The 25968-nt window shown below is 33.8% G+C and overlaps 1 protein-coding gene and 1 pseudogene across 1 annotated transcript in view; both read right to left on the reverse strand.

Moving 5' to 3' along the window:
• EYS (eyes shut homolog) overlaps window positions 1-25968 on the reverse strand; it is a 1607944-nt gene that overhangs the window by 613540 nt on the left and 968436 nt on the right. The window lies entirely within an intron of this gene.
• On the reverse strand, window positions 23632-23724 carry LOC123822356 (annotated as a pseudogene).

The raw sequence follows: 25968 nt of genomic DNA on the forward strand, positions 1-25968 counted from the left end.
CTGGGGCCTGGGCTGCAGGAATGTGAGCAGGTGCCACTTCTCTCAAGGCTTTAGCATTTGGGTGGAAGTAGGCTGAGAATAGGCTGGCAGATTTACCTGAGCAGTGCCCATCTAGTGCAACCTTGGCTTCAAAATCTGTGGGCAAGCAGGTCAAAGCATCTGAGACTGAGATAGGAACCTATCTGGGACCTTGGTGCGCCCAATGTGTGCCACACTACTAAGTTACCGAGCACCTCCCTAAAGAGGAGACTTGACTCCTCTCCTCTTGTGGCTTTCTGGTTCCTCTTGCATTCCACCTTGCATCCTGGGCTTCTACACATTAAATTTTAAAGGGTGAAAGCACAAACACACATAACCCACAGACACTGACAATAGTGTGGTGAAGGCCAGAGGGAATGTGGGGTGGGGGCTGGCAAAGGAAGAGAAAATGGGGACATCCATAATAACGTCAACAATAAAAATATATTAAAAAACATAAATGTGAACAATTATTTTGACCTTGGTGGTTGGTAGAGATGATATAAACCATGAAGTGTTTTCATTCTTTTAAAATTTTATTTATTTATTTATTTATTTATTTATTTATTTTTATTTTTAATTGTTCAAGTACAGTTGTCTCCACTTTCCTCCCTCCACTCTCCCCAGCTCCAACCACTTCCCACCCTAGATCCTACCCCCTTTGGCTTTGTCCATGTGTCCTTTATACCTGTTCCTTGATGACCCTATGAAGTGTTTTTAAATAGACTTTTAACTACTGTGACTTGGGCAGATGTCTTTAGAGTCTGACTGATGACCACACAGGAGTTACAGCCTACTGGCCTCTATAGATTGAATCTACCTCCTCAGAATTCATACATTGAAACCTAATGTGGTGGTATTAGGAGTTGGGGCCTGAGGTGATTATGTCATGAGAGTAGAGCCCTCATGATTGAGATTAGCACCCATATAAAAGAGACTCCAGAGATCTCTCCAGCACCTTCTGACATGTGAGATTACAGGGAACAATTCTGTCTCTATTGTCAGAGATGGTAAGCAACACACTTCAGAAGCAGGTTAAATTGCAACCCACCCAGCTCTCAGGAAAAGGTGGGGAAAAACAGAGGGAAAAGGTACAGTAAGAATGTCTTGAGCAGCACATGACCAAAGAGTTTGTTTGCCCACAGCCACAGTGAGCACAAACTTGGGAAACAACAGTGGGAAACAATAGTCCTTCATGACTATTTGAGGATAATTTTCCAGCTGAAAAAAGTGTACACATTTCAAGCAAAATTCCATAGGAAGCATTTCCACAGCAGCAGATATTGGCATCAGTCTCTATGACATTGAATTGATTATTTATTTCTGCATTTATTAATTTAACATTTCATTAAGTAGACAACCAGGGTACATTGCCTAACTATTCATTGATCCAAACTGAGGTGGTATAAAAAAGCAGTATTTGATTCACTCCTCTTTCTGATCTTAACACCTACTCAATAACCTGACTACAAGGCTCTAGAAGAAATCCAGAAACCATCTCATAGTTTTGTATAGTCTTCTCAGTGATTATCAAAGATTAGTTCTGAGCTCCAAAACTGCTAACTACAAAATGTAACACATTCTATATCAAATGAAGGAGGTATTAGTAAATTTCTTAAAAATGAGACCTCAGATTAAACTTGTAAAAAGTTCACTGTAAAAGTGAATCCAAAGGTAAATATACATTAATTTATTGGGTCTAAATGTTATTGAATGCCTACTATTACTAATGCCTACTATTTATTTATTCATCATTCAACACATATTTATAGTAATGCATTATAATTATACAGATACTTAGGATTCATATTTGAAGATAATAGGGAGAACTTGAGAGAAAGTAGACCAAAGGAAATTATATGCTGGTTTTAAAGAAGTGTTAGTTAAAAAAATTTTTCTTTTACTACACCCTCATTGAAATCAAACATGGTTAATCATAGTTACAAAAGTCCCCAAACTTCTGTTAAACAGTGTTTTGGAATTTTAGAAAAAAAGGATTAAGTACTTAATTCCTTAAACTTAGACTGCTTTGTGATATGGAAAGTTATATCAGTTGGCTCAAAGTAAAGGAATTATTTTCCAATAGAATTTTGTTAGTTAACATATTCATTCTCTATATAACTAATTGTCAAAAATTATTAATTAAACATATTTACTGCTAAATGGACAGAGGCTTTTGGGCACAGTTATTATACTTGATTAATTGCTTACAAATTTACAGAGCAGCCGGCATATGGTCTGTATGTTTAAAATATGAACCCCAGCCAGAACCTGCCCCTGGATCTGTTTCTAAGGAAAACTATCTGGGCTCCCCAAGTGATCAATTCTGGAATAAACTGAAGGTCAACTTGGAATAATATAGAATCATACATCTCCAAGGAACCTGAAAGTGTTCTCTAATTCAATCCTCTGTTGCCTTCACATAAATCACCCAGACTTAATGAACATGGGGAGTCTTGTAGGAGAGATACCAAGAAAAAGAGATGACCACATTCCCAGGGGGCACAACCTTCTCTTGCATCAGGTCCACAAGTATTCTGTTGCAATTTACACTAATTTATCTTCTTCTAGTTAATAGGCTAGAGAATATAGGTCACAATAACAAATTGCATAGCCTAGGATAATCATTCTAGTCAGGGATTTGGACATTTTCAAATTAGAACATTTGGTTCAAGGTTTATTCTTTACCCTTACTCTCACCTCATGTTCTAAATGGTACAAAAAAACCCCCAAAATTAATGGACATGGACAGTAGTAATGGTGATTGCCAGGGAAGGGCAGGGTGGGGAGAGTACAGGGGGGATAAATGCTGATGGATGGAGACTGCACTTAGGGTAGTGAATATATTATAGTAACAGTGTACAGATGATGTGTTGTAGAACTGGCACCTGAAACCCGTATAATTTTGTTAAGCAGTGTCACCCCAATAAATTCAATAAAAAGGGGAAAGAGAAAAATAATGCAAAGGTGAGGTTTTCTAGACTGAATCATTAAAAGAAAATTATTTAGCATTTGTGTATTAACTGCTTTATAGAGATTCACTAATAATAATCAGAGAGGTATAGTAGTTACATGTTCTTGTTCATGTTAAGCAGCCATAAAATTTTTGAAAAAAATTAAGATAAAATTTGATTGAGGCATCACTTTAAATAACAGCTTTTTAGTTCCAGAACATGTTTTACTATAAACTGCTTATGTTTAACTGAAATCATGTAAAGATAGAGTAAACAAAAAGAGAATAAAGGAAAAACCAATAATGAAATAGTAAAGTATGTGAACCTTTGGGAAATCTAGTGCTATGGAAAACTACAGCTATTTCTCTTATAGTTGAATGATTTCCATAGTATAGCAGCACTTGAATTATAAGCATATTTTTGGAATTAATATTAATTTAAAAATAGATATTAAAATATCACTTGTATTTCCTAACAAATATTGTCAGCCAAGTCTCAACATAAATGTATTAGAACTAAAGGAAGAAGACACACTGCTATTAATCCTTATTATTATTCATTTCTTATTTTGAAAATATATTTTAAATAATATAAATAATTTCAGAGCTTTATAATTCTTATTTGTACTTTCAAAAATATATGTATATATTTATATACATTATTTTTTAAATTATGTAATATGTCTATGCTATATTATAAACTTGAAACTGTATAATTTGTATCAGTATATATTTTTTAAAGATTTTATCTATTTATTTTTAGAGAGGGAAGGGAGGGAGATGGAGAGAGAGAGAGAAACATCAGTGTGCGGTTGCTGGGGGTCATGGCCTGCAACCCAGGCATGTACCTTGACTGGGAATCGAACCTGTGACACTTGTATCAGTATATATTTATGAACACCTATCAAGTGTAAATGGTGGGAGTCAAGACGAAGAGAGACATAAAAGTAGTTCTAGGCCTCATGAAATTTAGTCGCGCCTCAGCTTTCCTAGAATAAATTGTACAGTATATGAATCTATTCTTATCTATGCATCCACTTACCATTGAGTGAAATACCTCAAACCATCAGATGGCCGTATCAGATTTTCAACTTTTAACTGTCCATGATATCTGTAAGGTCAACTCAATTGTTTCTACAAAAGTCATTGTTTATGATGGTAAGGAAAAATAAAATTAATTTGGTCATATTGATTCAATTTGGTTTTAAGTTCATAAAATTGTAAAGTTGTTTTGATCTACTTCTGAAAAAGAAATTATTATAGAATGGGAAATTTTTAGATAGAACAGTGTTTTTTATAATGATCTCTTATATAATTCAAGATATTAATGTATTCTCTTCCATATGCTATGACTTGGCCAGCTGCCTTGGTCAGGAAGTCAAGCACACCTCAGTGTGGCCCATCTTTGGCTTTGGAATCCAGGGAGGTGTCGTACAACTTTGTGTATACAGGTGGGTTCCCTTACCTGGGGTGTGATCATAAACTTAAAGAGAGAAGTAAAAGGCGAGTCACAGTTCTGTTGTGGTTAGTACCAGGGCATGCTCAGGTTACTTTGTTGTAATAAATTATCATTGTAATTACACAAATATGTATCCACTCTCTATTATTTGTAAGGCACTATGCCACAGACAGTGGGAAATAGATGATTGACTAAGAAATGATCCTAAAACCAAATTTGAGGAAAAAACTTCCATATATAAATAACTTTAGCAAGGGCAGACTGGTAATATAATAAAAATAAAAGAGAGTGCATGTGAATTGACTATAGAAATAACTGTTATATTGACCAAATGTAGTGGCCTCTTATATTTGCATTTACTGTGACTTTACTAAGTCACAGAATGCTAATACTTATTTGTTAGAATCAAACTGAAATCACTTGATATTTTCCTTCATTTTATTATGTACAATTATATGAGAATCCATTGGTCTCCTTAACAGTACTTCTTTTGTAACTTTCATTTATATTTTTAAATTATAGTTTACTTTCAATATTATTTTGTATTGGTTACAGGTGTACAGCATAGTGGTTAGACAATCCTATACTTTACAAAGTGTTCACCCTGACATTTCCAGTACCCACTTGCCACCATACATAGTTATAATTTATTTTTTAAGAAATCAAAAACAATCTTTGAAGATAAACCAAACCACCTGCTTAAACATTCCTTGGTAAAAATAAACTCAATAAACAAAACTTATACATAGCATGCCAAAGCTATAGTTCCTTGTTATAGTTCCCATGAAGAATATGCAGATTTTGGTATCTTGCTTTGGATTTTATTTTCTTTTTGTTTCTTTGTAATTGAAACATAAAACTCAAAGTGTTATTAAGAGGGAAATTGAACTAATCCTTGTAAAGTGATTTGCACGGTGTCCAACAGAAAGTAACCCCTCAGGAATTACTTGCTATTATTAGATTTATTTTTATATAATTTGATGCTTTAATTTGTTTCTTAACATAGTGCACACTTTTCATTATGTTATAATAATTCTTTGAATGCTTTAATTGGAGATGGGTAATGATAGAAAAATTGATGCTTCATAGAAAAATAAAGGAACCATGAAGAACCTATGCTTTTGTTTTTTAATTGTCAGTGTTCACATATTACTTGCTTATAAAGAGTTTTACAAAGAAAGATATTAGAGATCACACAATTTAAAAAAACAGGTTCCCACTTTTTACTGAAATTTATAATACATTATTGTCTATGGACCATGAAATAAAACATCTGACTTTATAATATTTTTTTTTTGCTAAATAGGTTTCAACTCTGTTTTGGGGTTTTCAAATTCTAATTTACAAAATCTTGGTATCTGGTAGCTAGATAATTGAGCTTTTTATCTATACACCCATGTGTTTGTGCATTGTACACATAAATGTGCATAGTTTTTCCAACATGTAAATAAATCCCTTTATAGTTCATCTAAAATTAAAAAAAAATGCTTAGCAACATATTGGAAATATAAAAATCTAGTATAAAATTCTAATATAAAATCTAATTTCTTTTGTTTTAGTTATTTGTTAACGCAATTTTTTTATCATTTTGGATTAATAGACTGCTATGACTTATTCAATTAGTATTCTCATTTTTTTAAATGTAAGAAATAAAGCATAACACAAACCATTTATTTCCTCATTAGAATTTTCAGGATTTGGCTCTTACTATTAACTAATTTATATTCCACTGGTTACATGTTGTATATCTCCTTAGAAAGGTTGTTTTTGTTCTGAATCCATGACTAATCTTTGGAATACACATGCTTCATGAAGAAGCCTCACTAATGAATAACATAATGACAGTGACTCGAGAGCTCATTGGCATAGCCAGGAAAGGCAATATTCCAGCAAAGCTATTAATGTCAGAACTAATTCAGTTCTCAGACAATTTTGTTAATTATTAGAATGTTTATTTATTAAAAATATATCTGTCCCTCTCTAGCAAGAGCTGAAATTATGAATTGAGAAATGAACAATAATTATCCTTCCTTCCTACAAAAGTGGGAATATGAGTTTCAGGCTAAATTACAATTTAGGGAGCGTGGCTAAAATAAGTGGGCTGAAGCACCCAGTACTACAGAAACGGAGGGAACCATGGTACAGCAATTACAAAGTCATATATAACAAACTAAAGAACAGAGCTGAAAAGAGAATTCAAGTAGGAGACATTAGACAAGAGATTTGAAGATATTTGATGCTGGAAGTTAGGGGGCAGCCTGGGACAGTCACTGCAATGTACTTGCCTGACAATGGTGGATAGGCAAAAACAGTAAGGTGTTAAGTGAATATGGGAATTACATTAGATTCTTTCACATTTCTTTCACATTATTAGAAGAAGGAGAGGAAGAGCTGGAAGAGGGAGAGAAGGAGTCTATAAGCCATACATAATAATCCTTGCAGGACATTTATATTCTATTGATCCACAGGAAAAGGTGTTTGATATTTGTCCCATACCTAAACGTCCATGGACACACATGGCCCACTCAAGCTGTCTACCTAACCCCATGCATCACTAGCAGCTGGGCTGCTGAGGAAAGAAGGGCTATTATTGGCAGTACAACCACAAAACAATTATTGAACCAATATAACATGGTGGTATTTTTTTATGTATTAATCCTGAAAAACCAAAAGTATAAATAAATGTTATTGGTAATTTGAATCCAGGAATGTTTTCTAAGTGTGGACATGTGGGCAGGACCAAATTTCCAATACCTTCTGCCATAAACCGAACATGCCCAAAGGTATTTTTACAGGACCAAATGCCTCCTGATCTAAATAAAAATGAAATATTAAGCAGAGGAAGAATAGTTAACATAAATACATGCTGAGCACCTACTATGTGCCCACCACAATACCATATACTTTAAAAGTTTTCCTCCAAGTAAAATATATGCTAAGGAAATATTTTCTTTCAGACTAAATACCTATGAAAAATGTCATGGTGGCCCTGGCTGGCATAGCTCAGTGGATTGAGCACGGGCTGCAAACCAAAGTGTCACAGGTTGGATTCCCAGTAAGGGCACATGCCTGGGTTGCAGGCCATGACCCCCAGCAACCACACATTGATGTTTCTCTCTCTCTCTATCTCCCTCCCTTCCCTCTCTAAAAATAAATAAATAAAATCTTAAAAAATATCATGGTGATATGTAAGTAGAAGTCAATAGCTAACTGCCTAATTTAACCACACAAATCAATATTATACAATACACATTGAAAGTGATTTTTCTCATAAATGACAAAGGCAAATTCCTATAACTCTGACTCCAAATACTTATGCTTTTAACTGTTTTGTGATTGATGATGACAGAACTTTTGCTGCATGGTATAGTGTATCTTTTTAGCATTCAAATCAACAAGTGAATGCTTCAAGTCATAAGATTACAATAAATATTAATGCAGGGACTTTTTGAAATTTAACACAGTGCAATAGAATAAGTAGAATTATGAGAAATGGAGTCACTAGGCACATGAAAGATTTATAAATATTGATAAAGGCAACAATGCTTAGATATTTTTAAGAATATGAATAAAACAATGGGAACTGAGATTAGCATTAATGTTAGAGCCACAGTAAAATGGACAGTGCTTGGAAGTGCAAAGGTTTTGAAGGACTTTTATGAAGAGCATCACTTTTTATTATAAACAAATCTATACATTTTAGTTTCAATTATGCATAATATGTGTCAGAACTATTTTTTAAATAACTTTTAAACTGTATCAGCAAAACCAATACCCAAACCAACAGAAATTTTTAAATTTAAAAATGTTATTGTATTTATAGAAACCCAACCATTTTCCCTCCTAGTGAACTATTTATTTATTAGGTTGAAGTGACCCAAACTAACTGGCATTTGGGGTGAAGGGGTGAAGTGGGTATAAGTATTGATTAGGATATCCACCAATATGAAAACAGTTTTTATAGGATTTATATCATTGTTTAGAATCAACTATATCCACAAACTCACAGTGTAATTTAGGTGTTTAACCTAATTTCAGAAGGAGGATTATGCTTGCATATAAAGTTTTGTTTTCTTAAAATAAAAAGTAAAAAATAAAATACAGCTATCTAAAATATATATTTAGTTGATATAAATTAGATTTGATGTACTTATTATTTCCTTGAGTATAAAACAAATTTCAACACTATTAGGTATTTTTAAACTTTCAAAAATATTATGAATGGTCTCATGGGATAAATTAAAAACAATTTTAATTTGTACTTAAATGTCTATGTAAATAATAACTAGTAGCAAATATTTATTGAGACTTCTCTATGCCAGCACTGCTCTTAATGCTTTTTTTGACAAAATTCACATTTAATGGCTAATTGAATATTCACAATTTTCCCTATAAAGTACCATTATCATCTCTTTACAGATGAAAAAACAAACATAAAGAGAGGTTAAATGTATTGCCTGAGATAATATATCTAGGCTTTTAAAGGCATAATTTAAAACTATAGCTTATACTCTTAAACTCTGATGAGCTATAATATGAAGGTTAATGTTCTGCAGATTTCTTGTAAAAGTAAACTAAAAATTAAATATTAATGCTTAGTCATTAAATATATACCATATAACACATGCTAATTTCTGTTCTAAGTTATTTACATATATTAACCCATTTAATGCTAAATGGCTAAAAGTATAGCACTTCAGGCCCAGAATATACAATAACTTTATATTATATGTAAGAATACTGTACCCAGGAGAAGAGAAGCAACACATAGTAAAATGTTAGTGTGGTTTGAGGAATACCAATATTTTTGTTTTACTTGTTTTACTATACATAAAACTCAAAGATTTTTAAAAAATAATCTAACAATTATATTAGTTACATATAGAGTATAATAGTCTTACATCAGAGATGAGAAAATGGAGAATGTGAAAGACAAATTGTTGGAACTTCATGAATATAGTAAGTAGTAGAAACAATGCCTAAAGCTCATGTATTCTTTTTCTAAATTCTAATGTTTGTCTGCTTGAAAAGTTGTGAAATATTCATATATGGTTATTTGAAGCTTCATTGCCATTTTTTAAAGAGCCTACTCTGTGTCTAAAACTGCGCTAGGCACTTGGAATGCAAAGACAAAAATGTGCTCTGTCATTACATTGTGGGTCACCTGAAGCCCCAGTCCTGTGTTTCTTTCTGTTCAGCATTTGTGTTGAACAAGAGTGTCCGATTGGGTTGATAAATTTTATTGTCACCCCCCTTAAATATCCAAGAATATAATCATGTCAAAGAAAGGAATTACTATTAAATTTCTCAAATATTATCTGGAAGAATGTTCAAGGGGCCAAGTGTGTATGGAAGAACCCTTAAGTCTCATCAGGGAGTTACTTGAAAGACCCACAGCCAAGGTGAAGGCTAGTTACTGTTATGATTAACAAGGGGAAATGATGTAGAGAAGGGAAAATAAATCAGGATAATTGGCATATAGGAGAGATAGAGCAAAATGGAAGACATAAGGGTCAAGTTAAAATTTTCAATGAGCTCATGCTCTGCTTTAGCATAGTGCTAGAAGCTGAGGATACAATGATAAACTAGAGAAAACACTCTGCTATCAGCTAATGTCAGAATGCAAGCAAATTAAAGAGGAATTGGAAGGAGTCAGAAAATATTAACAAACTAGAGTAGAACACCTAGAGCATTCTTATGTTGTAATTTTTATTAAGAAAATATCTTGCCACACCAACTCACCTATGCCTAGAGCACTACTTGGAGCATTAAAAAACAAAAAGGAGCAGTGTATTTTTCTTTTTTAAAATTTTATATTTGATTCAGAAACCTTAGCTCTTTAATAATAAACAGCTAATAGAGTACCAAACTGCACCAGGTGTGACTCTAAACAAGAAGTTATATAAAAACCAAACAGCAGAGCTGAAAATCAAAATAATTAGATGTAAGAAAGGCTAGAGGGACTATCCATAAGCCCATGAAAAAGGAAATCTGCTCACAGCTAGAAAAGGAAGGAGGGGTTATAAATAAGAACAAGCAAAAGCCAAACTATTGAGGAAATTGTAAGAAAATAAATGGCCAAACATTTTTTAAAAGCTACTTTATGATAGAAATATAGAACATTTGGCTAAATAAACAATAATTCATTAAAAGGATAATTTATTAAGTATCTTTTATATATGCCATCACCTTTGAGAATCTCTTCCTAACCTCTTGCAGTTTCCCCACATAGATCAGTCCCCTTCAATGCACCACAGTATTAGTGAGGCCAGGTCCTTTATCCCATTGCATTCTACCTTCAGGAAATTGGGTCTCAACAATCTAATTTGAGTCAAATTCACATTAGACATGACCAAAAAATTCCCATTTTCCCCATACTTAATTTTCATCCCTTTCCCCAATTAATACCTGCCAAGAGGAATTGGAAGAAAAGAGTGTTTTTCCTTCTTTCCAGAGCCATCTTCTCCATAACACAATGGGCCTGTAAGCAGAACCAGGACACTGGAGAAGTCAATATTTGCCAGAGGGGTCAGCTGTCACTGAAGGAAAGTATCATTTCAGTTGATTCTAAGAGACATACAGTCAAGAGAATATTTACTAGAATATAGTGGAGTTGAATATTTTCTTTTATTCATGTAGTGCTAGAAAGATTCACATGTAACAGAAATAACTTCCTGCATTCTATGTATAAAACTCAATTTCTGAATTGAACGTATTTCTGTGTATTCTATCCTCAGTGTTCCACTACTTGTGAAGAAAGGAAATTGCCCTTCACTTGGTCTTTTGGGATACTTCCTTGCCCATGTCTCCTCAAACCATTCTTCTCCAAACAGCTAAAGTTATCTTTTTTGAAAATGCAATCTTGTCATAGTATTCATCTGATTATATGCCTCATGAGTTTAGTTAGATCATCATTTCCTATAGAATAAAGTCCAAATACCTTAGATACATTCATAGACTTTCACCATGTGTTCTTTCTCAGATATCTTTCCTCATTTCCCAGGCAAAATGTACTGCTTCCAGGACTATATTCTTCTTTTCCAATTTCTTCTTTCCCTCTATGCCTTTTGTTACTGCAATTCTGCTAGAAGTTTCTTTCATTCCCTTTTTTTTTCCTCACACTTAGCACTTAATGGAATCCAAATAAATAGTTTTGGTTAAATGAGTGAAAGAATGGGAGTGAACGTACAAACCTGTCCCTGACTGTGGCTGGGTCATGCATACAGTTTAATTTTCTCATGCCTCTAGCTCATCTTAGTCTATTTGGATCAGAAAGATCACTAGTCTTAGAGTTGGAACTTGTGGCCTCAAATCTCAGTTACATTTTCAATTTCACAAATATTATATTCTTTGTCTCCCCTGGGCCTATTTCCAATCTAAAAAAAGGGAATTTTCCTAACATAAGAGTTACATAAGTATTAAATATAGTTCATGTATGCAGAAACTCTTGATAACTTATATAAATATGTCAATTTCTAAGATACCAGTGTTGATTATTTTGTTATTACTCTAAACTAGTTGATCCAGATAGGATTTCTATGGTATGCTCATAAATTGTTGTCACAAGTAAGATAGCAGAAATAGCCAGGCTACTTCTCTCAATAGGTAGAGGAAATTTTTATATAATTTTGATGCTGTGATAGTGAACAGCAGATTTTCCAGAAATTCTTTTCACCCTGGTGTGGGTTAGACATGGTCATGTGTGATGAGATGTGTAAGTGGGAACATAATTTCTGTGGAGTCAGGAGTCGCAGGCCAGGCAACATCTTGGCAACTTCCCCAGGTTCCAGCTCTATGCTTGCTTTTTCCACATATGCTTTGAGGTCACATGTCCTAAAGTCATAGCCAAGTAAGGATCTCAATGTGGGCTTAGAAGATGACAATAACATAGAACTGCCTGTAGTTGAATAGCAGGCAATTTGGGTCTTGAATTAAGCCTTTCAGAATACAAATGATTTAGATTGGTTAAAATGAAAGCTATAGGGCATTCCAGGTAAGAAAATCTCTTAAGTGAATTCTATCATTGGAAAAAAGTCAATGAGATACTAAGTAAACTATATGTCTGCTATGCTTTTAACATTCCTTTCTGTGCTTTATAGAACTGTATAGTGACTAATTGTTGGGGAGATAAAGAGTGCAATGGGTTAAGTTAAGTTACACAAACTGAAATAAGCAAAGTAGATAAGACAAATGGAGATAGGCACTAAAACTTTTCTTTTTCTTAATATCTTTTATACATATTATAATATATATGTAATATATATAGTATGCCATGAATCATTAAGAATTTCCTAGTTTTAATTAGTAAACACTTTTAAATATATCTGCCATTTCAATAAACTTAATTTCCATTAGAAGATTTAATAATATATTTTCTGAGACTTAGAAGATAGTAGATTTTTATTTCTCCTTCAAACATTGTTTTAAATGTATATCAACATGAAAAATTCATATAAAATACCCTGCTCTTAAAAGTTACTCTTCTAAAGATTTGTTTCTTCTAAAAGAGGCAATATTTACTTTTATTGTTTAATATAAATTTATTCACATATTTATTTAATATACATTGTAATCAAGACACTGGAAAATATAAAGGTGACTAAAAGATAGACTCTGAGGTTAGTGATCACAGCTAAAAAATCATATAATGTATTATTTTAATAAATTATGAATTTTGGATTAATGTTTTGCTTTCTTAATGTGATACCATAGTATATTTATAAAAACTAAAATTTGGTAAAAAATTAGTATTAAAAATGTGTTAGCAAGGGAATTATCTGTTTTAAATTGAAAATTAATTCTGTTTTGAAGTAAGAATTAGTTTTATTATGAAAATTCAAAAAAGTTACCATGCTTCTTTTGCTTTTTATTCAGCTATGTGAAAGGGGATAGTGTTCGAGCTTGTTGGTGATACTGAAAACCCAGTTGGTAATTTTAAGGCACAAAGGTTCTGACAATTTCTTTTTCTTCATTCCACTGATTATATGAAGAATGTATCTGCATAAACAGTTATTTTATATTTTTTATTGATGTTGCCTCATATTATTATATAAGCTGAAATTAAGTTTAAATAGATCTCTCTCCTTAAATGAGTAGTGCTCAGCCTTCTTTGTTTCTCCCTCGTGTTTTACCATCTATTACATATTTCCTCTTGTCATTATTCTTTAAGAAATCAGCCCCCAAACCATTTTGGATACCTATTGTTGCTAAGGGGTTTTTTAAAATGCCATTTTCAGAGGCCTTACAGTAGTCAATGCTATAATTATAAGCTTTCATAAAGCCAAACACATTTTTAGGTATTTGTGGCTGATACTCATTTCCTTTTAGAATTATGCTACATGGTTATCAATTTCAAATCCTTAGGACCCAACAGCAGCAAGTATATACATTGCCTTGGATTAGATTCTCTATTTTATAAATGTAAAGTTATCCATATAATTTATCAATCTTCTGTTCATTGTATATTCTAAAGGATTTATAACATGTTATAGAAATAATGAATTACAGAAGTACATTATTTTATTATGCCCAATAATTGTAACTATATAATTCATTTTCAGTTCCACCAAATTCTGAGAAGTGCCTCAAATCCTAGTTCAATCAAACACACAGTACTACTGGATTTACCAGACACTGTGTCAGTAGCAGTAATCAACACGAGTACAATTGCTGCCCTCAAGCCTTGTTATTTACTCAGAGGGCCATACTATAAGAAGTTACTTGACTTACACATGGTATATAATGCACTGAAAAATTTTGTCACAGGGGCCTGTGATTGCTTTGCAGATTCTGAAAAGGTCTTACATAGTCAAAAGGATTCTGACTGTAATCTCTGAGCCAATTTAAACAGCAGCATTATTCATTCAAAATACATAACTATTCTTCACACTTCTAAATTGAGTTGGTGCTCTCGCTTTAGAAGAATAGATAGAATTGGGGTTTTTACATGGTTGAAGAGCTATAAATGTATCAGACAAGCAGAAAAACATGAGTCCCAAAGCAGGACGGGCGCAGTGTGACTTCCAGGCAGTGAGGAACCCACGGGCAAGAGTGGGGAAAACAGAGAGTAAAGAAAATGCTTCAGGGAAAGCAGAAGAAAAGTACAGGGATGAAAGTGTTACAGTAGAAATAGATTACATTGAAAAGTTTAAGTGGAGAGGTGACATACTAAAAGGACCTTGTGTTTTAAATTTCCTGGTGAGTTTCTCTTGCACATTAATGAGTATATAAAAATGTAAAGAATAAATAAATAAAATCTTAAAAAAAAATCTGGCTGGTGTAGCTCAGTGGATTGAGATCAGGCTGTGAACCAAAGCATCGCAGGTTCGATTCCCAGTCAGGGCACATGCCTGGGTTGCAGGCCACAGCCCCCAGCAACCACACATTGATGTTTCTCTCTCTCTCTCCCTCCCTTCCATCTCTAAAAATAAATAAATAAAATCTTTAAAAAAATGTAAAGAAGAAAAAAATCTCACAATGAGCAGGTGTAATAGGCAAATCAGCCAGAAACTATACCATTAACCTAGACGTGTTATGATGGCAACTTGGACTGAGATTTGTAAGTACCAATGTAAAAGTGGCCAATGAGGGTGCTTTGTTTGTTTCCAGAAATAAAAAAATCTTAGTAACTGTTTTGACAAAAGAAAGAGAGGTGAATGAAGACAGAGAAGAAAGGAGAGGTGAATGAAGACAGTTGTAATGTTCTGAGTCTGCTTAAACAGGAGTGGGAATGACATGCGTGTGGACAATGGCAGTGGGAAGTGAGTTTATTTAGAGTCTGGGTATGGTTAGAAGTGAATCACTTACGTGTTCACTTATTTTAAGTCACATACATTGTCTTTTTTAAATTTGTGGCAGTTATTCTACCTTCTCTGTTTTCCAAGCAGGACAGCATTCACTCTCTTTCATAAGAAATATTACTTCTAACATTTATTAATTTAGGTATTGTTCTAAGTGACATATGTTTTGACTTGATTTATCCTCACATTCTATAACATAGTTACTAACTTATTATAAAATCTTATAGATAAGGAAACTGAAATCTGGAAACAAAAGAGAAAGCTTCACCAAAGTTACAAGGCAAATAAATTATGAGGATAATTTTGAACCTAAGTAATTTCTGTTTTTATCTACTGGCATGTACATCTTCTCTCATCCCAAATAGCCAGTTTACTACAGCCATGTAACATATATTGTACCTCTTTTACTCAGCCTGTTACAGCAGAATCACAACTGATCTCCTATCCTCTAAATGCCTCCTAGTTTAATGAATCCCCTACATTAGAAAACTGGCCATGTTTCACTAGCTCACATAAGATCAAAATATACATAGAGAGTAAAACCATCTACAATCTGATGATTGTATATACATCTAATTCCCTTTCCCCAAACTCTCAACAAATCTGTTCTTAAGTAGAAGGACTCACTGCCACTCTGAGCTATGCTATATTTTTCAGAGGTCATGGCTTTTGCATGTATTGATATGACTAAACAGAAAATGTCCCTGGTTAACTAGAAAACCCCTAATCAGCTTTCATGGTTGTAAAGCATGCTATGATTGAGCCCACAACTTTCCCAGCCTGATTTTGTTTTTGTTTTTAACACACACTTGGATTCTCAGTTGGTTGTCACGCCATGTTTGGTAATTGAATGTACTACACCAATTCAGGAGGAGTGAGACTTAATACAACTTTAGTCTCCTGGATTTTTTTTTTTGAGTCAAGCCAAAATAATTTTCTCACATCCCCTAGCTTTTGTTTGTCTTCTCTGTGACTTTTGTCTTTGTACTTAAATGTATGACTCTTGCATCATAATCTCCTGGTACTACCTGAAAAACCTCCTGGCATCAAAGAGATTTAGAGTTCTCTACTCTCTAATGAAAATGCCCACATATTCAAGTTTTAGAGCTCTACTTTGCTTTGTAACAATAAGTAGTAATATATTAGTGAGATGAACAATCCCAACTACTGAGTGTTAGAAAATGTGCTATTTCCTACAGTTTAAATATCTGCTTAACTCATCCAAAATGAAAAGCTCTTTGAAAAGACCTTTAAGGAGTTATGATACTGTCATGAAACATAATCACTTTGCTCCACTTTGGGAGAGGTATTCAGACTAACTCTTGATGTGGTTTAATGACAGCAAGTCAAAGGTAATGTTTTGCTTTTAGGTAAGGCAAGCTTGAGAGTTAGGTGAAAGAGGCAGTTTACATGGAATGAAATAATTTGTTATATGAAAATAAATTTAATAAAATGATGAAAATAAACTTAATTTTTACTTGAATTCAGCCATAGTATTTTATCTTTATTTTGCAGAACATCCGATATACAGAGATACAGTATGAGTTTCCTTAATTTTTATCAAATTATAAGCTAGATTAAATAGACACACAATATTACTATTTTTGATTTTTAAGAACTGTGTATGATAGATGGAGATAAATGTGAAAAAACCACATCTGACAGTTTGCTTTGAAGTTTGGTGTAAGAATACATTATCAGAATATAAAGTTGAATCTCTGGAGGACACAGATGAAGACAGAAGGTTGAAAGTTTTCAAATCCTTTGAAATTGTATAATTTACACAGTTTGGATGAACACAGAATAAAATTGAATTTTCTATTAGGATAACTAAATTTCACATATATTTTGGCCTAATAATACAAATTATTACTCATATTTGGCCAAACATCATTATCTGCTATTTCCTTTTTCTAACTTGTCTACTTAGAACATGGTTGGTCACCAAGAGACACCTACTCACATTAATTTAAGTAAATAGAATTTAGTACAAATTCACCGAAACCCAGGAAAAGATGAACAAATCCGGCTGACATAGGAAGAAGTCAGGGTGGTCTCAGAGGCTTAGCAGGGAGAGATCCTGGATTTATCCAACACTCTAGGGCTCATCTTCTGACTCATTATTTCCTCCCGCTATGGCATTCTCTATTTAAAGAGAAGCCAACTCTACTTTCAACCCAACATGCTTTTTGGTTCAAGTATCTACCACCATTCACTAATTAGGTTCTATTTTTCTTAATTCTGGTGGGTCATCTACAAGAAAATGGCATTATTGTCTTAAAATTTAGAGTACCATTTGGTTCATTCAGTGGCCTTGAGTCAGAGTAACTTCTTAGGAAGAGGGTTTACACTAATGTATATTGACTTGATATCAGCCCCATAACTACTATTATTAAATAACCCCTTTATAACAATGCAACATATTCTATAATTTTATTTTTAATTGTAAGTTATGGATATATATAATCTACATGTACTTTAGCAATCGATTCAGAAGGTTATAAACCATTAAGGGGATTTCTATTTTTAATGTGTTGTCAAGAAGTGTTAAAATAAGATGCAGAACATGCACATACACATACCAAAATAAATCTATTGACCTTAAGATCACTAAGCAATCATAACAGTACAATAGATTACCTATCTATTTCTAAGTGTCAGAATTCTGTAGATTGTAACCTACAGGTGATAAGTAAGCTGATTCCTAGTAAGAACCATTGTAGAGTATGGATAGGCAGAGCTTGAGGATGGAAAGAGAGGTAAAGATATAGATGTAGAGAAAAATAAATATTTTCTACTGTTTTTACCATATTGTTATTCCAAATATGTTAATCTTATTATTTGGATTATTTGTATATTATTTTACATATAACTAATAATAATATTAATATTTTAAGCTCTAGACTATTATGTAAAAATATATATTATATAGATACAGAATTGGAAAAGTACTTTATGATTTTTTGAATGGCTTTAGCACCTACCTCCATGGACTGGGGTGCCTGGGAAGCAGACTCTGAGATGCATGTGATTGTGCAGGAGGTTAGATAGTGAGTGATAGTGGGACCAATACCTGTGAAAGGGAAGCAATACTAAACAAAAGAAAATAATTGAGCCATTTTGTGGTCCTAACAGAAAACCCACCCAAACCATTGGTGATTCTGAAGCTGGAACAACTTTTCAGAATTGTACCCATTTGGGCAAGAGGATTGGGTCAGTTATATCCAAGCATAACTTGGCATAAACCTTGGAAAGAAAGAAGTGTTGAGAAAATTAACCATTCCGTGAATGACGACTGCCCCAGGACTGAAGCCTGACCTTGCTGAGGCAGTTCTGCCATCCCTGTAGGGAACTGACACTGAGGGGTTTCTACAGCAGTACTGGGAGCAGCTGCGGGAGTCTGATTTTTATTCCTAAAGGGGAATCTAGGAGGCACACAAAGACCACTATACTAGTTCTTTCAAAAATTATATACATGGTGACTACTCAACTTGCAAATAATAAAAATCAATCCAAATATTACATATATTTCAATGTTCAACTTATTTGTAATTTAAATGATATATTTTTACCCATATCATATGATTCTAGTAACTCAATGATTTTGAATTAAATATCCCAAATGCTTTATATTTATGTAAAACAACTAAATAAAATGTTCTTGGTCTATTTTATTTAATAGGCCATTTGAAAAAATTACTAATTTTGAGGGGCCACAATTTTTCTGCTTCATAGTACTTACTTATTTGCTCTTTGATCAGTACCTAGTTGCAACAAATTTATTTTTACTCTAGGTACAACAAAATCTGTGTAATATAAATCTGAAGCTACATTTAAGCTAGCATTCATGCATTTGTAAGTTTTTGCAGTTTTAAAGATAGGCTTAGAATTTATATTGGGATAATTTTATTTTTCTGGGCTAGTCAAATGCCCTGATTTTAAGAGGTTAATCACACATTCAAATAATCTGCAATTCTCTAAAAAGCAGCTGTGTAGATGTGGCAAAACTGTATTGTGTCAAATACTAATAGTTATTAAAATATCCTCACCTTGCATATCAAAAGAAGACTGTGGTGTTCAGTTTATTATATCTATTAGCCCCAGTTCGTTATGTTTCAGGAAGTGGATTTCTCCTAGGAGTGAGTGAAGATGCATAAATGTTTTTAAGTCAAAGGCAGAGTGAGGTGAATTGTTACTGCAGAGACTTAAATGGATTATTTTAAGTTCTCAGAGCATCCATCAGGAAGAAAACTGTTTTAGAAAACCAATGTGATATGTCAAGATGATGGGACTAAATTGGCCATGGCAAGGTTTAGTCAGTGTTTTTGGCTGTTTTCATTATTGATTGCATAACATTGATTATGTTAACTGTGCAGAGCTCCAATTTGCTTATTAAGTTTGCTAGAATAGCAGATTGACATTGGCAGAATTTCTTTTTATTCCGGTTGCTTAAGTAGACCTTATTATTTCTTATTGCTTTAGGAGAATGCTAAAAACAAAACATATTTTTTCTACCCCATCTTAAATTCTAGATTTAATTCTAGATTTTAACTTTTAACCTATTAATTTCATTGCTTAAAAGTTAAAAAATATACTTATTAACATTTTATGATTGAGTGTATTAGTTTCTAAGGAAAGAATGAATAGTGTAATGGCATGTTTATTTCTAACAACATTCGACATTAATGAAACAGAAAAACAAACATCTATCCCATTTACCTGCCATGTGTTGGGCTGTTAAGTACTGAAATAAATTAGGTATCTGAAAATATTAAAGAACAGAAACAAATTAATAGAAATGAATTCTACATGAAAATAAAAATATCCATGGATTATTTTGCAGTGCAGTTCCATGTTCTATATGATATGTGATTATCATGTTCCTTCAAAAATTTTTAAAAAGTGTTCTAAGAATTTTCTGATGGAAAAAGTGAAACCAGTGATCAGGGAAAGGTAGATTCCTATGAACTGAATATGCCATTTAGGGAAAGAAAAAGCTTTGACTCAGGCCTTAGTTTTCCAGGCACTACACTTAGATACCCAAAGTTTGGAAAGGGATAGGCTTTGACAAGTTTTAAGGAATTAAATCTAAATAAACATCATTGGTCACCACTGAGATGACTGTGAGAGTATATGTGAAGGCCTGAGTTTCCAAGGTGTATGTGTGAAGTGAGAACATCATAAATAGGCAGGTAAGCATCCTTGGTATAAGTGGATAAGAATGCAAAAGTCTAACAGGGACCTCACCTGCACTGCTAAACCTTTACCATGCATGATCGTGAAAATCCTGGTGTCAGAAGTTAAAGTGCCTAAGTGGCTCTGAATGCACTAGCTCTGGGACTCGGTCCAATCACTTAATCTTTGTGCCTCAGTTTCCTCATCTGGAAAGTGGTGATAAATATAGCACCAAACTTACGGAGTTGTCATAAATACCAGAAGAGTTAATATGTGCTAAATGTTAAAACACTACTACACAAACACTAGTTAAAGTTACTATATCTACTATTATTTTATATTTGTATTAGTGGCTCCTCTGTGGTAGGGGTGAGTATGTGAGCATGAGTGTCAGGTCTAAAGTTTCAAAACAAGTGGCAAAACCAGACATAGCCTGGCCTTTATTAAAAGATAAGCTTTTAATTCCTTCCATATTCATAATTCACTAATTTTAAAATACTCCTTTTTATTTTTATATCTATTTTTCTTAAAAAATGCAGGATGATGTTCTACATTAGGAGTAAATCAATTTCATGTGAATGCCTCCCCCCTCCCCCAGCTATTGACAGCTTTGGCTTTATTTTTCAACTTCTGCAGGACTCTAGCAGGAAAACTGTAACATTAATTAATCTATATACAGCCTTGAAATGATGAAAAAATCCAATTTGGTTAAAACTAAATAAACTTAAAGTAGATCTGTGATATTTCTGCACAATATGAATTCAAAATCATTGCAAGAACAAAAGTAGGCAGGACTCTCCTTTGAGAAGACCAAAACAATTCCTTGCAGCATAAATCTGAACAGTTTTACCTCCTATCTACAATGTAAGTTCTTAATGATCTGTTGTTTTTAGACGAACTTTAACTTTTTTCTTCCTACCATAATAAGGGAGAACACAGATATTTCCTTTAGATTATTATTTTATGATCGTATATTTAAAAATTCAGTTAAGATATTTCACTCTCTCAAAGTAAAACATATACCTTCTGTCAAAACTGGATTTTTTCCTTTATTAGATATTTTCCTTAATTCAATAGTCAATATGAAATAATTTTATAAAGTGAGCCAATTTCTTCAGGTACCTGTGGAAACATTTGGCAGTTACATCCTCCTGGCAGGCACTTCAGGCAGTTCAAAGACAGATAGTCCTTGGGATATATTTTATACAGCAGAGGAAACTGACTTAACTTGGAGGGAAGAAAGAATTCCAGGTCAAATGATTCTTTCAAGCTTTTATGTTGTAAAACTCTAGGGAGTCTAAATCAAGGATTACTCATCCTCGGGTAAACCTGATGATGCTTCTCGAGAAAAATCTTGTGTTTAAGCTTTAAAAAAATGTTTCAGTGGAATCTAAGTGTTCTGGTGAATGTTAAGAGCTTCTCAGAATAGGTTCAGTGGGTTTACAGGCAACTGTCCCAGCCAGGTATTTGCAATGGAGGCCACTGATTCAACAACTGTCTAACTCTTGTAATGCAGTGTCCAAACTGGCAATGAGTATTTGTTCTAAAAGAGCAATACAGGGCACTAAGAACACAACATTCCTTAACCTAGGAGAATGACTTTGGTTCTAATAATCATAAATCTAGTAATATTTAAGAAAGTCGAGGGCCCTCACGCTCATCCTGCATATAGCTTTATTGTTAGATCTCTGAAAAGCTACATTCTTGAATAATTATTTCATTTCTCATTGTGAACATCCTGCTTGCTTTTATAGTTATTCTCTCAAATTTTGGAGGACTTTTATGAAGTTATTTTAAAATTAATCTTAGATTTTAAGAAAACTCATCAGTGAGACTTCTGTTATGATACTGAATAGTCCCAATGTGAGGAATGAAATGGCCCTTTTTCTTTTGCTAGAATTTAGCATGAGGAAAAGGGTTTTCTTCAAAAATCGCTGTAATTTTTGTTCACTTATTTACCAAAGAAATGTTGATTGACTACTTTGGGGGCTAGTCTCTGCTGGATGTTAGATATTCAGTAATGCTCATAGAAGCTCATCGAGTCAGGGAGACAGACAGGAAAGCTGAAGCTACGTGATCTGTGACTGTGCTTGAGGAGGGAGGGTGGACTAACTTCCTGGGAGACACAGGGAGAGGTCCACATAAGGAGAGGTGATATTTGATGCAGCATTTAATTATGAGTGAAGTTTTGTAGCTTAGAAGAACAGGAAAAGAGCTGTTAGGGACAGACATTATAACTTTTGCAAAAGCTCAAATGTGAAAAGTAAATAACCAGAAAAGATGTGTATGGGTAAGAAGGAGAAATTCCATGTATCTAGTAAGAAAGACCAGCAGGAATTGGGATGAAAGGGCACTCTAGAGATACGCTGTGAAGTACTTGGGATGCCAAGTGAGGGCATTCCAATTTTGCTCTTAATGGATTTACTAACTGGAGAGAAGACACAGTAAGATTTACGAGCTGAATTGTTTGTGAATTTCACGGTAGAACACACTGTTTTTCTGCTTTGAAGACTCCTGCATTTCCATCAGTTGCACAGATTCAGACAAATAGCATATGCTTCATTATTATCTGTTGCATTGAATGCTGTTATGAGGCTGCTGTAAGATTTTAAGGGTAGGGATGAAAGCAGTGTTGGGTAGCATTATGTTTTACCATTGATTCCTCTTTTGAATATTAACATTCCCAGCAATTTTATTCTTCTTTTCCTGAAAACTAGGGAATTGAGGGCTATACAATAATTACATGTGGCCCTCACAGCTGGCATGAGTATTGCTTCTTCCTTTTTATGGGTTTTATTTTCTGTTTCAATTTAATTATCCCTTTGTGACTTATCATAAGATACCTCAGATAGGTTCAGATAATATATTTGGTGTACATAAATCCATATTTATTTAAAAATTCATTAGATTAAAAGTGATCACGTACTTCAGTCTTATTCACTCCCCAGTGACAGTAAAGGATCTTCCCAGCCACACAGCCACAGGCTTATGCTAGTAATGTGCCCTGTAGAGAAGACTTGCAGCCAACTTCAACAAGCCAGTAAGCCATTCTTATTTCCAGAAGACTGCAATTACAAAACCCCTTCATCTTCCTTATGATGTTATTGGGTCTTTTTAATTCTTGTAGTTCCAGAAATATGTAAGTAGTAAGTGTTCATGCATGAGTATAATTTCTAAGCCAGGCTCAGAAAACTGATATATGTATCATTTAAACTTTTTTGGTCTTCTGGGATTCCTTGCTAACTTTAATAATTTAGAGCATATTTAACTGATAAGAACCGATATTATACTTGATCTTAGCCAAAAGGCCAAGAAGTGATTAGGACATATAAACAGCAATCTATGAATACTAGATTTCCATGAACTAGTCCATGAACTATAACAACACGAAACTTTGATTATCAATACTTGCTACCTGAACTTTATTGTTACTATAATAAAAATAACATAAATAGTAAGTCTAAAAGTATTATATGGCATTGTGCAAGGCCCTTAGGATACTGGTTTGGATTAGATGATATCACAAAGCAGGAGGCTATGACTGAAATAAGCACCAGCTTTGAAATCACAAAATGTGGTCCTTTCAACACCATCCCAGCAACTCACTCACAGTCTAATTCACACAGTTCCCTCATCATTAAGACAAATGATTATCTTACAGATTTTTGTAAAAACTGAAACAATTGTGTTTTAACATTTACTTAAGTGAAATATAGAAATTCTGGTTACGGGGCATTGCATTTAACATAATGCCAATAAGTTTAAAGTGTATATTTTCATTTTGACAAGCAATGCATTATACCACTCTATGTCAATTAGCCATCTTTCCTGAAGTGATATCAGTGTGACCGAATTTAAATATTTCTTCTGCTATTTGGTTTGAAAATCAACTATTTCCTAAATGTGATAACTTAATAATACCACTGAGCTATTATTATCATGTGTCAAAGTGAGAAGCATGCATAACTATGCTTTTGATGGGACAAATTTCATTATTCACATTTGAAAACTCATGTCATTGCTAGCATGATAAAATTTAATAATGTATAAATCCTTTATAAAATTCTGAAGAGTTAATACCTTGTCAAAGGATCAGTTCAAAGTAACTTAATTTCCTGGACATTTCGAATTTAAAACTGCTTTTTCCTAACTAGGAAAGTTCTCTAGTTTTCTTGAGGGAAATGAAAAAAATTACATATATATAATTATAGATTATTATTTTCAAGGGTTTTCTATAAAAATACTATCTACAATTTTTAATTAAATTTCTAATTAATGCTGTTTTTTAATGTACCTTTTTAAGATATTTTAAAATGAAGTAGATGTCATGATTGTTTTAATAATTTTATTTCATTACTGAATTGGTCTTATTTACAACAGCCTAAATGAGGATTTGTCATCTTTTGTCTATTACTTCCTTTCATTCCCAAAGTATTATTGAGGTTGAAATCTAAGAGGGAAGATTTCATTTTGGTGACAGAATATTGTATATATTGAAAGTCACATGGTGAAACCTTAGCTGTCTAAAGATAGACACATGGTTTAGCAACATAGTCCTAAACACACAGCACATCACCTCACAACTGATTTGAACTGGGCAGTCCTGGAGGGATTGAACTCTTTTTTTTTTTTTTTAATCACATTTGTCCCTGATCTTCTTCATTCTGCTTCCTAACTCATGAAGTTAGTGCTGGATTTCTACCTTGGTGATGCAGAAGCTCTGAAACATAAGAGTGACCATGGTTTCTATGTTGGGTGGGTAAAAATTTACTGGAAACCCATTTAACATTGTTCGGACCAAATAGGAAAATAAACATCTTGACTTATTTTTGTTAAATTTCACAATAATTAGGCTCTCTAACAAAAAAATAAAAGTTAACTGGGAGGAGAGAAGGTGGCAGCCAAGTCGGGGGAAGCTAAGTTCACTTGCTCTTGTCCCGAACTCAGATTCTCGGCTGATCTTCTGAAAAATAAGCTGATCATTCAATGGAATCTTAGCTCATATGAAGTTTGAAAGCCAAGGAGTACGGAAGATGCTTCACTATGGGTGGGTGGTAAGGAGACTTTAGAGATTGAAGGAGAAGAACTCTGGGTTTGGCATCCATGGCCTCGAAGATCCTGGTCAGAGATCACAGCTGTGACTCCTTCACCTCCCAGGGCAAAGAACCCCCACACCCAGGCTGGGAGTGACTTGCATACCCAAAGTCAGGTAGGTCCAGGCTACACATTACAGTGTGCATACACAGTCAGGGATACACATTCAGCAGAACACCTATAGCTGCAGCAGCAAACACTAACTGGGAGAGTGGCAGGGAGAGAGTGAGAGAGAGAGAGGGGAAGGGAGAAGGGAGAGAGGAGAGAGGGAGGGAGGCAGGGAGAGAGAGGGAGGGCGGGAGAGAGAGAGAGAGAGAGAGAGAGAGAGAGAGAGAGAGAGAGAGAGAGAGAGAGATTCTATCTGCGCCAAGGTTGGGAGGAGGAGAGAGGCCACAGCAAGCTGTGGCTGTGACAGACTTTTGGCTTTTAGGAGAGGTGGTGTGTGAGGAAGCTTGACAGTGACTTAGTGC

Source organism: Phyllostomus hastatus, unplaced genomic scaffold (genome assembly GCF_019186645.2).
Source record: "Phyllostomus hastatus isolate PE091 unplaced genomic scaffold, TTU_PhHast_1.1 phas_contig_40, whole genome shotgun sequence".
NCBI lineage: Eukaryota > Metazoa > Chordata > Mammalia > Chiroptera > Phyllostomidae > Phyllostomus > Phyllostomus hastatus.